The sequence below is a fragment of the Littorina saxatilis genome, unplaced genomic scaffold (assembly GCF_037325665.1).
Source record: "Littorina saxatilis isolate snail1 unplaced genomic scaffold, US_GU_Lsax_2.0 scaffold_497, whole genome shotgun sequence".
NCBI lineage: Eukaryota > Metazoa > Mollusca > Gastropoda > Littorinimorpha > Littorinidae > Littorina > Littorina saxatilis.
The window spans coordinates 35,001-52,500 of NW_027126703.1; the positions used below are offsets into that span (position 1 = coordinate 35,001).

At 39.5% G+C, this 17,500-nt stretch overlaps 1 long non-coding RNA gene across 3 annotated transcripts in view; it reads left to right on the plus strand.

Moving 5' to 3' along the window:
- LOC138955204 (uncharacterized) overlaps positions 1-17,500 on the plus strand; it is a 52,209-nt gene that overhangs the window by 31,770 nt on the left and 2,939 nt on the right. Inside the window, exon 3 of one of the 3 annotated variants that reach the window (XR_011452140.1) lies at positions 4,610-4,723. The exons of 1 other annotated variant lie outside the window; for it this stretch is intronic. This is a non-coding gene — a long non-coding RNA (uncharacterized lncRNA). The remainder of the gene's footprint in view (positions 1-4,609; positions 4,724-17,500) is intronic. One more of the 3 variants, XR_011452142.1, reaches the window with a different exon arrangement.

The window sequence follows — 17,500 nt, forward strand, 5'->3', positions numbered from 1 at the left end:
ACTGTGATGCTTTTACTTCCCCCACCCCCTACCCATTTTTCAGAAAAGAGTGCATATTGTCTTCCAAATAGAAAAGCAAGGTATTCAGATGATCAAAAACTTCAGAACAGAAATAGGGAAGCAAAATAGAACATCCAACATAGTAATTTAACTGTTGAATTCAGAAAAAAACACTTTTTTACTCATTTTATTAGCTGAATTTAAAGCTTGGATGACAGAAAAAAATACATTAAAAGTGCTAAAGTGGTTACAGTGTTCAGAAATAGTGTTAGATACCAAGTTGAGTTATCCCTCTTCATCACAGTTAAAAGAAACACACCTCTTGTCGCGCAAAATCTTGAACTGTGATGCTTTTACTTCCCCCACCCCCTACCCATTTTTCAGAAAAGAGTGCATATTGTCTTCCAAATAGAAAAGCAAGGTAGTCAGATGATCAAAAACTTCAGAACAGAAATAGGGAAGCAAAATAGAACATCCAACATAGTAATTTAACTGTTGAATTCAGAAAAAAACACTTTTTTACTCATTTTATTAGCTGAATTTAAAGCTTGGAAGACAGAAAAAAAAAAATTAAAAGTGCTAATGTGGTTACAGTGTTCAGAAATAGTGTTAGATACCAAGTTCAGTTATCCCTCTTCATCACAGTTAAAAGAAACACACCTCTTGTCGCGCAAAATCTTGAACTTTGATGCTTTTACTACCCCCACCCCCTACCTATTTTTCAGAAAAGAGTGCATATTATCTTACAAATAGGAAAGCAAGGTAATCAGATGATCAAAAACTTAAGATAAATAGGGAAGCAAAATAGAATATCCAACATAGTGATTTAACTGTTGAATTAAAAAAACACCTTTTTTTCTCATTTTTTGAAGCTGAATTAGAAGTTTGGAATTCCTCCGAAAGCGGCGTATGGCTGCCTAAATGGCAGGGTAAAAACGGTCATACACGTAAAAATCCACTCGTGCTAAAAACATGAGTGAACGTGGGAGTCTAAGCCCATGAACAAAAAAGAGGAGGAGAAGAAGAAGAAGTTTGGAAGACAGATAAAATAAATTAAAAGTGCTAAAGTGGTTACAGTGTTCAGAAATAGTGTTAGATACCAAGTTGAGTTGTCGCTCTTTATCACAGTTAAAAGAAACACACCTCTTGTCGCGCACAATCTTGAACTGTGATCCTTTTACTACCCCCGCCCCCTCCCCATTTGAACACAAAAGAGTGTATATTCTCTTCCAATTAGAAAACTAAGTAATTTGCAACTGGACATTTTTAAAATACATATTTTCTGTCAGTCCAAGGATTGCTTAGTCCATTAAAAACAAACAGACTAGGATTTAGCGCACCCATTTTAAGAAAAAGTTAACATGATGATTGATATATATATATATATATCAGACTGTTTTATGCAATTACTACTGAAGATTCCAGACCAGGTAAAACAATCATTTTATATTCTTTGTCACATTTTTTACTTTTTTTTTTTTATAAATTCATCTATAGCGAGTCTTGTCTCTTTGTGTCATTTAGTTATTTTGAAGAATTCTATCCTGGCAAAAAAAATTAAAAATCCCTACCTATCTACCCTATTTTGTTTACCCATGTTATTAGGAACAGACAATTTATTTTTTATTGGCCAAAAGATCTTGAAACATTTGTTTTAATAGAGAAATAAGAAGTACAGCCCTTAGCTGTGTCACTCGAATTTCTTTGTCAGGCTGAAACTTAGCTGTTGCGTTGAAGTCTGCTGTGTGTGTCTGGGTCCAAAGCAACTTTCACATTCTCATCTACACATTCTCATCTACACACTCACGTTACTCACACAATTATACAATTCTACCCACAGAGGCGTTCGGGGATGGGGGTCTCGCACTCGGGCGAATCACACCACAAAATACAAAGTATAACGTACACAGATTTTTCTATTGAACCAAAAGGCAAATTAAATCATGAATAAATCAATCAAGCAAAACTTCCACACAAATAGTTGTAGACTGAACGTACGAAGCAATTACTTCTCCCAGCGAGTAGTGAACACCTGGAACAGTTTGCCTGAAGAGGCAGTAACAGCGCCATCAGTCAACAGCTTTAAGACCAGGATAGACAATTTCTGGCGCCACAGTACTTCTATGTACAACCCTACCTGCCTAGTCTAGATTGTAAAATAGCCCGCCACGCATGCTACAGTCTAGTAATAGGACCTATGTAAAGGCTACACAGCCTACCACATAGTAAACTTCAAGTTCAAGTTCAAGTTCAAGTTCAAGTTCAAGTTTATGACACATTCACTCTCGGTTCACACTGCGCTCTGGGCATGCACACTTGGCAGCACGTATACGTTCCGACGCCGTTTGTCTTCCTGCAAGTCCAGCACAGGCACACGATTGTCCAAGAATCACAATAATCCTCGTGAATGTCACAGCAGGCATAGTAAGGTTACGTAGAAAAGTCCAAAAGGGTGCGTTAATGGTGGTAATCCGGCACACACACACACACACTGACACTGACACACACACACTCCGGTTTGGTAAGTTACCTGATAAATAATGTAGCCTGTAGATTTAACGGGGAGACTGATCAGACAGGAAGAGTAATACTTTCACATTTCCGATGTTCAGCGATAAACTTGTTTTCTTCGAGAGTTCGATCTTCGTGCGATTCTGGCGCGTTGTCACCAAGAACGTTAAAAAAACACAGGATATCATCATGATGCCTCTCTACAAAAACCAGGTCTAGGAACTCTTCATCTAAAGTCAGTCAGTATTAACCTCCTCAACACAATCCTCATCTTGTCCCATAGTGATTTCTGCCGCCAAAGAACATGTGGTTCTCAACTCAAAAGACCGATTTGTCGTCTTCCGGCATTGCGAAATTCAGATCTACCCCAACTTCGTGCATTGATCTGAGCAATAAAATGTAGATGCGATAATCTGCAAACATCTCTTCAACACAATCTGCATCTTGTCCCATCGTGATTTCTGTCAGCAAAGAACATGTGGTTCTCAACTCACAAGACCAATTTGTCATCTTCCAGTGTGAAATTCTTATCTGCCCCAAGTACGTGCAATAAAATGTAGAAGCGATAATCTGAAAAAAATCTGTTCGCGTGAACGCTGCCACGTTGTCATCAGTCCAATGTCTGTTATCCAGAGCAGGGACGAACACACTTTTTCATCAGCAGTTTGTTATGTTTATCCGCAGACTGCTTTCCATTACTTGTCTGTTTTAGATTGACTCGTATGGTTCTTCAGCCAGGCAAGAAGTGCTTGTTTACAGTGACACGTTCTCACGCACGACATGTCGTAAATGCAAGTTCTAACGATTGTTTTTTTATTGCACTGATAGAGAATGTCGATAGTTGTAAACTTCTGACATTTCCTAATGTTTATTTCATTATTTTGCATACGGATATGGCTAATAAGTGGATAATCTGTTACGACACGAAACGCGTTCTAAATCCGGGAAGGGAGGCTACTCCAGCGTACTGTCAGGTGTGTTCTAATACCTTAACAGCTATTGTGTTTTCAGCGTAGCAATAGGGCCCGATATTTAGACGAGACAAGTATAATGCCGACGAGTCGAAGACGAGTCGCATTATACTTGTTCGAGTCTAAATATCGGACCCTATTGCTACGCTGAAAACACAATAGCGTTTATATAGCTATTCTGACATTAAATTCTGTGTTAGAATCATGTTTTTGTCAGCGACAAGTACCAGAATGGTCCATGTCGTTGATTGCAGACGACGGTTCCCTTTCCGCATGAAGCCACGGAAATAACCGAACATTGAAAAACCCACGGACATGTATTACGGAGAAAACTCGACATAACCGGATGCTTAGCATTACGTCAATATGTTAGGAATCATTATGACGTCATGACGTATCATGCTTGCCTACGTAGATTGTATGTTCGAAAGTCTGACTTCTGTTGGGAATTCGCGTGGTGAAGACAGCGGTAAATCTGTAGATGATAAGAGAACAATGATTGTCTCAGAAGAAACGACGAAATGTTTCAGACCGGTAACTTCATTTCAACATTGCACTACACAATGGACGTTCTATGTGACAGGAGAGTTTGCTGATTTTGTGTTAAACATTGGAGAGATCGTCTGCTAGAATCCGAGATAGGTCGCTTCAGATTGCAGCTTCTGGACATTTGCAAGGTTTGTTGCCTGTTAAAGAACTAGATTTTACACGTAATGTATGTCATGTACAGTAAGCAACAACAAAAACACACACAAAGCAAATGGCATCGTCTGTCGACTAGTCACAGAGTGACAGAAACAAACCTGGCGAGGTATGCGTGTACTTTATACACGTGGAAGAAACCGGAACCACGCGTCTTTGTTATTGCCGATATCGTTTGGATATCGGCAAAAATGGCCAACTTTTGTATCGTTATGCTTTGATGATCGGAAAAGGGATGTGTGAGACCATCCAATCACAGCCCCCGAATTCCCCCACGTGTCCATCAGAATAGCTATATATTTTCATAGCAAGAGTAACACATTTCAATATTTCAAATTGTGCTAACTTTGTCTTGATGATAACCGACTTCCTTTGTTTTCATTAAAAAATGTTTGCATTTGTAGCTCTATATTCATTTTTTTCAGATTTGCAAAGTTCGGTCTAGCGCCATAACAAGGCTTCGTTTTCCACTGGTGGGGTGATACGGAACTGAAAAATGCTGGCTGTCTATGAAGAGCAGCTAGGTATGTTCTCTTGCAGTAAGTGTTCAAACGGAAGGATGTTTGTAATGTATGTAAAAGCCTGGCGGTGACTGTGATCAGAAACGGATGGTTTGCAGGAGGCGGATGGTGCCTTTAAGCGTGTTGGAAAATGATTACAAATATAAACACGTTGTCGTTCTTCTCTGCAACATGAGCCAGCAACCAAAAACCAATTCATGCTTTGTTGGCGTCGTGTCTGTTATCAGTTGCAAACAGGCGTTATATAAATAAAAACGGGTTTAAGACCAATGATCAAGCGTATTTTCTTTTGAATAATTAGAATGTTTCATTGCTTAGAAAAAAAACCTCACCCTGACATGTTTAACAAAACTTTAAGCAAATAGTACCAGCCTTACCGTTATCACATTTATTGGGTCACCTGACACCGTTTTTATATTTAGTCAAGTTTTGACTAAATATTTTAAGATCGAGGGGGAATCGAAACGAGGGTCGTGGTGTATGTGCGTGTGTGTGTGTGTATGTGTGTGTGTGTGTCTGTCTGTGTGTGTGTGTAGAGCGATTCAGACTAAACTACTGGACCGATCTTTATGAAATTTGACATGAGAGTTCCTGGGTATGAAATCCCCATACTTTTTTTTTTCTCACTTTTTTGATAAATGTCTTTGATGACGTCATATCCGGCTTTTCGTGAAAGTTGAGGCGGCACTGTCACGCCCTCATTTTTCAACCAAATTGGTTGAAATTTTGGTCAAGTAATCTTCGATGAAGCCCGGACTTCGGTATTGCATTTCAGCTTGGTGGCTTAAAAATTAATTTATGACTTTGGTCATTAAAAATCTGAAAATAGTAAAAAAAAAAAAAAGTTTATAAAACGATCCAAATTTACGTTTATCTTATTCTCCATCATTTGCTGATTCCAAAAACATATAAATATGTTATATTCGGATTAAAAACAAGCTCTGAAAATTAAATATATAAAATTTATTATCAAAATTAAATTGTCCAAATCAATTTAAAAACACTTTCATCTTATTCCTTGTCGGTTCCTGATTCCAACAACATATAGATATGATATGTTTGGATTAAAAACACGCTCAGAAAGTTAAAACAAAGAGAGGTACAGAAAAGCGTGCTATCCTTCTTAGCGCAACTACTACCCCGCTGTTCTTGTCAATTTCACTGCCTTTGCCATGAGCGGTGGACTGACGATGCTACGAGTATACGGTCTTGCTGAAAAATGGCATTGCGTTCAGTTTCATTCTGTGAGTTCGACAGCTACTTGACTAAATATTGTATTTTCGCCTTACGCGACTTGTTAGTTTGTCAAATCATAGTCGTACAGTGCACTAACATTAATCTTCTCTCTCTCAGATTGTATTAACTCATATCACATCATTTGTTCTATAGTGTAAAGAATAATCATCAACATGCTGCTACTATTAAACCTCACACATATTCTTGTCTCTTATTCTCTATGTTGTCCAGAAGGCATTGCATTGGTTATCCATTTGAAGCTATAAGGGTATAAGGGTATACAGTACGTATGCAAGAAAACCAATTCACGAACGTTTTGAGGAAAATGAATGAAGGATAATGGTACACTGAAATAAACAAAATAAATCAAAACCCATTCTGGAACACTCGTGCGCACGCAAGAATCCCCAGACACACACACAAATCCACCACCATCAAGTTATGAATAGATTTCACTCCTTTCTTTGAATTCCACATTTTAGCAATGAACATGTTTGTGTTTGAATATGTGTAGGCGTGTGTGTGTGTGTGTTTGTGTGTGTGTGTGTGTGTGCGTGTGTGTGTGTGCGTGCGTGCGTGCGTGCGTGTGTGTGTGTGTGTGTGTGTGTGTGTGTGTGTGTGTGTGTGTGTGTGTGTTTGCGTGTGTTTGCACGCGTGCGTTTGCGTGCGTGCGTTCGGGCAGGCGTGTGTGTATGTTTGGGTGCTTATTTGTTTGTCAACAGAACGTCTGCCTAACATATACATGTACATCATTGAGATTAAACATACAACAACCGCATATATTTCTGCATACTTACAAAATGAGTTTCCTTGGACTGCGCGGCAAGTAACTGAGAAAACAACGAGAAGACAATGGAGCAAAAACATATTTTGTTGTGAGAACTAAGAGCTGACATTTACATCGTATTCCCCTCGTGTCCCGCAATGAATGAACATTCTTCTTCCTCAAACTGCCCATGAAACTGATTAATTTCCTTATGAATTGTGTGCGACTACAATGAGTAATTAAACTACTCACTAATGCTCCCCACCCCCTCCCCAGCTGCAATTGTCGAACACAAGGCAACTGTCACTGACTAACACACACACACACACACGCACACACACATACCTAAAGTGTGGATGGTTACCTAAGAGGCGGCACTGGGTGTAGTGCCTTTCTAGTGCACTTGCACTACAACAGCACTGGGTGCAGTACTCGCTCCGGCATCGAAGAATTTTGCACTAAAAAATGCACACAATTTGACCTATTTCGTCGCCTATAGAGGACGGAAAGAATGTCATTTTGAACATTGTTATGACATTCTTTCCGTCAAAAAAGTCAATTTAACGGTGTTAAATGAAGCGACCATCCACACAATTAGGTTGCCATCCAGAGTTTAGGTTGCCATCCACGTGTGGATGGTTGCCTTATGGTGATTTAGGCAACCAAACCTGTGGAAACGGGGGTACACACACACACACACACACACACACACACACACACACACACACACACACACACACACACCCACACACACATCGTCACACGCGCAGACACATACACTGACATACACAAACACACACACACATCCACACACACACACATACACACACACACCCACACACACACACACACACACACACACGCGCGCGCGCACAAATTTACACTCAAGCTTCCGTACCAACATACGTAGCCAAGAGGTTTATTTGATTTGGGCCAAGTAACAAGGGCAGTTTACTTCAGAGAAAAATACCATCTGACAATGACCATGAAAGATAACATTGTTCAGAGATAAATCCCAAATATGAAGGTACACTCGTTATTCCGCCCAATTCAAGAAAGTAGTATTATTTAGTTAGGAGTGTTATGTTGTTCTAGTTGAAGGTGTTTTGCGGACTATATGCAATCTATACGAGTCAATCACCTTGGGCGGCAGCTGATCTAAGTAACCTAAGTAAGCAGTGCTTTTCCAGTCCCCCATCACCTTAACTATTTCACCCGGCACGCCACAATTCAACGCCCACGCGGCGCCGCCCCGCCGGAAACTGTGACAAGAGAAATTCCCTCCAGCAACAGCAGCAGTTACACACAGTCTCTTATTCAAATCAGATCCTTTGATCGGAAAAACCTGCGCCTTGGGGCCCATCGGTCCCAACACATGAAACACTCTCAGTCACTGGGGACACTGGCCATAAAGGATGTAAAGGCATTGCAGGAAGCTTTATTTCCACGGAGCGTTCTTTACGCTGAATTGTCTTACTCCATTGAAAAGTTATTGACACACTGTCCGTCTCCAAAATCACCACGCGATCTCGTGTAAGCTGCTTATCGGGATCAAAATTCCCGTTGTCCTGGAACAAGTTCGATTTTCGGAGAACTCCGAAGAAAAGCACCAAACACGCCGCCCAAAACACAATGTCTTCTTTACAAAGAAAATTCAGCTGGCGCTTGATAATAATGTAGTAGTTCAGGAGTGATTGGGGTTTTCTTGTTTACAGCACACCCTTTAGATTTCTCAATGCCTTTAAGAGTGGTCTGTACATACCACGCGTCGGTGCGGCAAACCACTTTCCAGATGAAGGATGTGAATAATGTTTATAATTATACTGTTTAATGGACGACGGTTTTAAGCGTCTGGCTAAGTACGCTGCGTATTGCGCAACAGTCTGCTCGTTTACAGGCACAGGCATTATGTCCATCTCCGCACAGAAGCGTAAATATGAAGTGAGGTGAGTGCGATATGTCTTCTTGGTGTTATACAGAGAAGGCGCTTGTCCTGTAATCTAATACCTCTGCTGTCAGCTGAGCGCCTAAGCGGGATTCCTGACCTGGAAAGAAAGAACACAAGGGCTTGGTCAGACATATGATCACACAGGTTCACGTTGGGGGGTCTCCCCCGGTGCCAGAAAGTCAACAGCCGCACTAATTCTTCGCGCCGCCTGGGCTCGTGAAGACGTGAAATAGTGTCAGCCATAATGTTTACACAACCGGCCACATGCACCGCCAGAATGCTACAGTTCAATTTGTTAGCTATTTCTATCCACAGAGAAAGGTCCATGTGTTAACATGTCTTTGTACGTTTACAAGGGTTAGACTCCAGCCTACCAAAAAACATGAAGTATGACAGTAGGTAGACATATTTCAGGGGCGGATCTGGGTTTTGAAAGGGGGGGGTGCAAAGTTCTTTTTTTTTTTTTTTGTATCTTATCAGCGAAGGCGCGAAGCGCCGAACCGATGGCGCGAGGCGCCGAGCATGCTAGGGGGGTCCGGAGGCATGCACCCCCGGAATTTATTTTTAAAAAGGAAGCAAAATTGTGCAATCTGGTGCAATCTGAGCGTGTAAAGTGCTATTTTCAGGTGATACATTTTTCTTCTTTTTTTCTTTCTTCTTTTTTTTTTTTTTTTTTTTTTTGTCCCGCTGGGGGGGGGGTGCAATTGCACCCATTGCACCCCCCCCCCCCAGATCCGCCCCTGTATTTTGTGATGAAATAACACGACGAAAGCACTCAGCGAGTAAGAAAGACATAACAATAGTCAACCATACCAACTGTTGGTAGAGTACTGGACAAAAGTAAAACAGTGCAGTAAATTAGGCTCTGACTCTTCAATTCAACGTTTGTTGTTCCTGCTTGTACGACACTAACCAAACAATACAGTACATTTGTACATGCGTACGTTTTCTTTCCGAAGTGTATATTTGTACAAACGCCAACGTGTACAACTTTGACCTGAGTACCTACTTCTTGTAGTTGTAGCTCTGTTGCGATTGAAGACTCGTTTTGTGTTCGGGAAACTACCACGTTAGGTCATTGAGAGTCTGAACCTGTGAATCTATACAGCAAAGAGAGGCGTGAAAGATGTTACGCTAAGACTTATTAACCTTATTGTCAGTCATTTGGATACAGCTGGTAACACCGTTAGCATTATTTTCATGGACTTTTCATCTGCTTTTAATACAATACAATCCCATGTACTTATTCAGAGATTAATCCACTTAGATGTGAATATATTACTATAGTAACCTGATTTTCTGGATCAGAGAGTTCCTATGCGATCGGCCACAACGTGTCAGCCTCAGTACTCGACTGTTTGGTCACTGCGTGTTTTATCACGAAATTGTCTCTCCACAATGGCTGCCCCTGTGTTCAGATTTGTCAAGCGTGAGTACGCAAAACGTGTTTGTGCTCTCCTCTGTTAAAGCTGTGAGACATAATTATATGCTATTCCGACTTGGTCGTGTACAGAGTTTTCGTCCACACTCGATTAGCTGATGTCTAACTCAGCCTGACGGCTTCGTTAGACAATCAACGTAATCTCATGTGGAAGAAAACGTCTGTCACACGACCAAGCCTGAATAGCAGGTATTGTCAATCAAAGTGTAATGGAACATGTTTATCGCAGTCTGATTGAAAGCATTTTAGTTTTTAACATTGTAACATGGTATGAAAACATCAATGTAAAGCTTGTTGGGCAACCCCAGAGACAGCTGCTGACTAGTCTCTACCAAGATACCATGAAGCGAAAAGCTATCAAAGTTGTCCGTGATCCCAACCACCCTTTTACCCCGTGTTTTTACATTTAGTCAAGTTTTGATTAAATGTTTTAACATAGAGGGGGAATCGAGACGAGGGTCGTGGTGTGTCACTGTGTGTGTGTGTGTGTATGTGTGTGTGTTTGTTTGTGTGTGTGTGTGTGTGTATGTGTGAGTGTGTGTGTATGTGTGTGTGTTTGTGTGTGTGTGTGTGTGTGTGTGTGTGTGTGTGTCTGTCTGTCTGTCTGTGCGTGTGTGTGTGTGTGTAGAGCGATTCAGACTAAACTACTGGACCGATCTTTATGAAATTTGACATGAGAGTTCCTGGGAATGATATCCCCGGACTTGTCTTTCATTTTTTCGAAAAATACCTATGATGACGTCATATCCGGCTTTTTGTAAAATTTGAGGCGGCACTGTCACACCCTCATTTTTCAATCAAATTGATTGAAATTTTGGCAAAGCAATCTTCGACAAAGGCCGGACTTTGGTATTACATTTCAGCTTGGTGGCTTAAAAACTACTAAATGAGTTTGGTCATTAAAAATCGGAAACTTATAATCAACATTATTTCTTTTATTAAACGATCCAAAAACAATTTCATCTTATTCTTCGTCATTTTCTGATTCCAAAAAAAAAAAATATACATATGTTACATTTGGATTACAAACAAGCTCTGAAAATTTAAAATATGAAAATTATGATTGAAATTAATGTTCCGAAATCGATTTAAAAACAATTTAATCTTATTCCTTGTCGGTTCCTGATTCCACAAACATATAGATATGATATGTTTGGATTAAAAACAAACTCAGTAAGATACAGAAAAGCGTGTTATCCTGCTCAGCGCGACCACTAGCGACCAAGCTGACGGCAATTAGCCTATTTGGAATCATGTTACTATTCCTGTTAGTGTACATATGCGTGCGCGAGTGTAGTATGCTTCGTATGGTACTTTTGGTTTAAACAATGTTTTATTAAATCAAACATGGTACAACAATACAACGATAAACAATAGGGACACGAACTCAAGCGAACGCTTTTATTACGCGCCCTACGTAGTTACAAATTAACAAAAATATGATGTCGGACAAACATTACTTATAAACTAATGGAACTATCTAGGTAAACAGCATAGTTGAAGCAAACCAAAAAGAACAAGAGAAAGCTAGCAGGAGGAAGAGGGGGAGGGTGGAGGTGGGACGAAAGAATGGTAGGTACATATGAAAGATGAAGGTGGTTAGCGCATACAAAAAGAATATACATAGTACATTGTAAACTGTAATCCAGTGGCAAATAAGCAGTAGTTCGCTGAATATATAATTGAAAAATGTATATAGAATACATGGCATGGATATGCGTACTGAGTCAAATTAACAAAAACGACCAGATTTACAGATAAACGATTGGACACTTTCAAAAATAAGCTTGTTGGTGCGAAGAGAAAGGTTTTCGCTACCATTTAACAATATTTCAACATGTCTGTAATGTACAGGTAGTGCATTTATTGTAGATAGGCGAGCGTCTACGTACAGAGGGCAATGTATCAAGTAATGGTCAGCTGTTTCGTGCAGGTAGCCGCAAGCGCACTGCGGATTATCCTGTAAGTGGCGTTTGCACAGGTCAGAGTTCAAGTTACTCATGTTTAGGCGCATTCTGCAGTGATGAATCTCTTCCAATCGTTTACCACAGTAGTAATAGGCAGGTACGTTATAATCAGGAATAGTTAGATAGTGTTTGAATTCGCTGATTGAGTTAGTTGTTTTGATGTTGTCTGGCAAGTTGTTCCAAAGGACAGTGGTAGATGGTATAAAAGATCGACGGTATAATTCAGTTTTGCAAGTGGGAACTCTTCTTTCTGATGGTCTTCTTCGGTGATAGGGGTTAACATCAGAAGTTAAAGGTGGCAAAAGTTGTGCTAAGTAATGAGGACATTTGCCAAATACCATCTTGTAATATAAAATTAGTTTGTGTCTGCTCCGTCTTTCTTTTAGGTTACAAAATCCGCTTTCTTTATACAGCTTTTCGTGGCTGGTGCCGCGTACACCACCGATTATAGTCCGAATGGCTTCCAAATGTAATTTTTCCAGTGCAGTTGACCAGTACTCGGTGCAGTTGTCCCATAGGATGTCTGCATAGTCAAAATGTGGAAGAACAAAGGATTTGTACATAGTTTCCAGACTTTTACGATTTAATCTGTATTTGTAATATCTTAAGCAATTAATTAAGAGGGTGACCTTTTTTACGATGCTTCTCACTTGGAAGTCCCATTTACAATTATTCTGCAAAATTACGCCAAGATGTTTATGTTGGTTCACGTTTTCCAAAACAATATTATTAAAAATGATTGGTTCGGTTGGTATATTATCACGTTTTATGTCTAACAATTCCGTTTTTGCTTCGTTAAATTTAACTTTCCACTGTTTTGCCCAGGTAATAATTTTATTTAGGTCTGCGTTCAAAGTCTGCGCTCGTCTAATTGGATCTTCTAAGGACATGGACATGCTCGTGTCATCAGCAAACAACTTTATAACAGATTCAATATCATTCACAATGTCATTAATATATATCAGGAATAACAAGGGGCCAAGAACAGAGCCTTGTGGAACACCTGCCGGGATACATTTTAATGCAGACTTAGCACCCTTAATAACAACAGCCTGATGGCGATTTGTTAAATAATCGTGAAACCATTTTAACAATTGTCCTCTTATTCCTGCTAGTTCCAGTTTATATAATAACCCTTTATGCCAAACTTTTTCAAATGCTTTTGACACATCACAAAAAACAGCTTGAGTGGTAATTCCCATATCGTAATTTACACAAAACTCGTCACAAATCGAAGCCAGCTGACAGATGGTAGAGTCACCAGAAATAAATCCTGACTGTGCAGGTGATAATATATTATTTCGCTGTAGGAAGGTGTAAACATGGCTGTGGACACATCGCTCCATTACCTTCCCAACACAACTTAATAATGAAATTGGTCGATAATTGTTACAACAATCGGCTGGGCCGGCTTTGTAAATAGGAGTGACATGAGCCGTCTTCCACAAACTAGGATATATACCTTCTCTAAGGCTTCTGTTAAACAAATATGTCAGGGGTTCTGCTATGGCGTCAACAGCAGCAACTAGAAGTCTATTGTGAATAAGATCCGGACCAGTGGCTTTACCTGTATCAAGGCGTTTAATAACCTCTTTAACCTCATCGACTGTAAGATAAATCTCATTAAGTTCGCTGTCTAAAAAATCAGCTTGAGGCAAATTGTCGTCTGGGGTTTCAAGAACGGAATTATGTATGAAAAAATTGTTCAGAACGTTGGCTTTTTCCTGGTTTGACTGGTAAATCTTGCCTTCAAAATTAATCGGAGGAATTTCATCAACACCAAGCCCTTTCTTGTCCATGAATGACTTTACCAACTGCCACCACTTTTTAGTACCAAAGGAACCTTGGTCGGAAATACGTTCGTCTAACTCAATATAAAATTGCTGGACTCTGTCTCTCTTAGCTGCTGTGACACGATTACGCGTCTGACGATAACTCAGCCAATCTTCTAAAGAATTACTCGTTTTTGCTCTCAGGTGAATTTGATCTCGCTCGTCGATTAACTTTAAGATGTCTGGGGTAATCCAGAGTGCGTCTTTGGGGCGTACAGTAACTTCTTTAACCGGCATGAACTGCTTTGCAACATTCATAAATGTTCTACTAAAATCGTCAATACTATCATTAAACATTTCATTTGTCACCATACCTGTCCAGTCAACTTGTGAAAGAGCGTTACAAAACCCTACTATATTCAATTTATCGTAATTGAAAATAGTTCGTTTGAAGGAGTTACTCACATTTACAGTACTTTTTAGTATCGCCCGTGGCACGCTGTGGTCGCTGCAAATTGGTGGCAGAACATCTACAGATTTAATTAGTTGTGGCGTTTGTGTAATTATGAGATCTATGCAGGTACTGCTTGTTTCAGTTATACGTGTGGGACTTTTATCTGTTGTCTTATTATTTGTTTTGTCTTTTAATGTGCACCACACTGAAATTTCTCTGTATGAGATAATAAAGTATTCGTATTCGTATTCAAACGCACTATTCTGGCTTGTCGATTCCACTGCCTTTGCCACGAGTAACTACGAGTATGCGGTCTTGGTGAAAAAAGCAGTGCGTTCAGTTTCATTCTGTGAGTTCGACAGCTTGACTAAATGTTGTTATTTCGCCTTACGCGACTTGTTGGATTCTCCCTTCCGGTAAACGATGTAATGTCGCTAGCAGCTCTGATACGTAAGAACCAGTTAAACACAAATCTTTAATTCCTTCTGCAGTCACCGTTCTAAATTCTTCTCGTATCCTGTAGAGGCTGGTCAGCTGGGGAAAACAGTATCAGCGCAGGAGGAAAATGTGTGTTTGTGTGTGTGTGTGTGCGTGTGTGTGTGTGTGTGTGTGTGTGTGTGTGTGTGTGTGTGTGTGTGTGTGTGTGTGTGTGTGTGTGTGTGTGTGTGAACAATATCTTGAACAATCCATAAACAAATGCATCCGTTGTTTGTTTGTTTAAACAAAAAGACTAATAAAACATATGCATGTAATATATAATTCTATTTGATACATGTTGATTAAAGTGTACACGGTTACACAACATTTTGAATCTATATAAACATTCAAATCTGCTGTTGCCTATTTCTTGCAAGTTATGATTACAAAATCTAATGCAAAACACAGGAGCAGTAGTAGTAGTAGTTACTGTAGAAGTAACAGTAGCAGTAGATAAGTAGTACAAGTAGCAGTAGTAGTAGTAGTAACAGTAGTAGTGGTAGTGGTAGTAGTAGTGGTTGACTTAGTTTTGACTAAATGTTTTAGGCACCCGTTTAATGAACCAAAAGAAGAGATGGTTCTATCAAAAAAATAGATGCTTTCACCAAAAGAAAAGATGGCTTGAGTGACAAAGAATTAAAGTACAAAAAAAATTTTGATCCGCCAAAAGAATTGCTGTCTGAACAAAAAATAAAATAAACTGACAAAAGCAAATATACTCAGGCAAAAGAAAATTTAATCAGGCAAAAGATTGACTACTTCAGGCAAAAGAAAATATAGTTTCAACAAAATAAATCAATCAATCAATCAATGAGGCTTATATCGCGCATATTCCGTGGGTACAGTTCTAGGCGCTCTGCAGTGATGCCGTGTGAGATGAAATTTTATACGGCCAGTAGATTGCAGCCATGTCGGCGCATATTTACTTTTCACGGCCTTATTCCAAGTCACACGGGTATGGTAGACAATTATTAACTGTGCCTAAGCAATTTTGCCAGGAAAGACCCTTTTGTCAATCGTGGGATCTTTAACGTGCACACCCAATGTAGTATACACGGGGGGTGGTTCGGACACCAAAGAGAGTCTGCACACAAAGTTGACTCTGTGAAACGGTCCCTTAACAGACTTGGGCGGGGTCATCTAACGGTTGGCAGACAGCACAAACACCCTGTGACTGCTCGCAAGGAAAAAAAAAATCTGGATGGCAGTATGGCTACAACTACGTCGTTTAGTGTAACCATAACCCCTGAATGTATGAACAGCAGAAAAGGCTGTCTTTGACGTCACTGTATAATAAGAAGCACAAAAGGGATTTTTTGGAACTTTCTCTTGGTTGGAGACAAACATGTCCGCAATGCATTCGTGCATCAAGCTATCCATGCAGTCGTTTATTGTTGATTCTTTAGCTCCTCTATGGCAGGGGGGTTTTCACTTTGTTTTCCTTCAATTTCACTATGGGAGTTGTTCTTAAACATACGTTTGTAAAGAAAATTTTGGCTGATTGTAAAACAGCTGTAATATACGGCAGTCCAGGTTGTCCTTCAATGAAATAATGCTCTTTAAAGTATCATTTACAACAGTGGTGGCTGTTTTCACAAGTATGCTACAAAAAACACGACAATACATAATACATAAGGAAAAGCCCTATGTTTGGTCAGTTGGTGAGATAGGTAAATGTTATTTTTGTGTGACAGTTCTGATGGTTTTCAAAGGGCTAATTCTTTGCTTTTCGACATATGCCCAACTGAAAACGCTTTAGCAACTCATGTGCACATGACAACCATCTAAATAGACTACATGTTCGCAGAAAACACAATACTGATTATAGAGGGAAAAATAACGGCTCTTTTTAAAAGCACGTTTAGTAGTGAAGTACTTTTAGGATTGTTTGGAATTTTTTACCAGCAGACACCCTTTCACTGCTGAGTGTCTTAGTATTGTAAGATGTGTGATTTGAATTTTGGTTTAAAGGTGCCTTTGGTTTGAACACCCCTACCCCTACGAGGCAGAAATACAAAGAAATAGAAGGAAATTGAGCCTATTTGGAACCAGACTTTAGTATGTTCCCATGGGGGGATTCACGGTGCGAATGACACTGCGTCAGCTTGTTCATTTATCTTTAGTATTTTCTTCAACTTTAACTTTTAGGACCATGTATGAGGTTGTGGCAAGCTAAATACACAACACGACGACGTCTCGGAAAAATAGTAAGGATTATATAGGGAAAAACAACAGTGTCAGTTAATGTCCGTTTTGAAGGTGTTAGTGGTTGGGGATTTTGAAAAGCATCAGACATCAGGCAGATACAATCCTTTCTGCGTGTTCTGGTGCAGAAAGAGTTTTCAGTTTATACATTGGGGTGACCAGTAGATACCGTTTTACAACCATATCCCCAAACGACATTTACAGAGCCCAAAGAAGGATTAGGGTCAATTTCAAAGCCACTTTTCCATATGAAGCGCCAACTTTATATGAAAATGTGTTTAATAAACATCAAAGGACTGAGGTTGAACTTTCTGATAAGAGACATTTTAAACCTAGTCATTGTCACTTCAACGTTCCCTTCACTAAAGTGGCTAAGATGCCTGGACTACATAGGCTGTCTGTTTTTTTAATTTTTTTATTTTTGTTTTTTTTATATAATAAATTCTTGTTTACTTATTGTTTATTATGAACGTTTTAATGTTTTATTTTACTCTAATAATTTTTTTAATTGTGTAAAATAAATAAATAA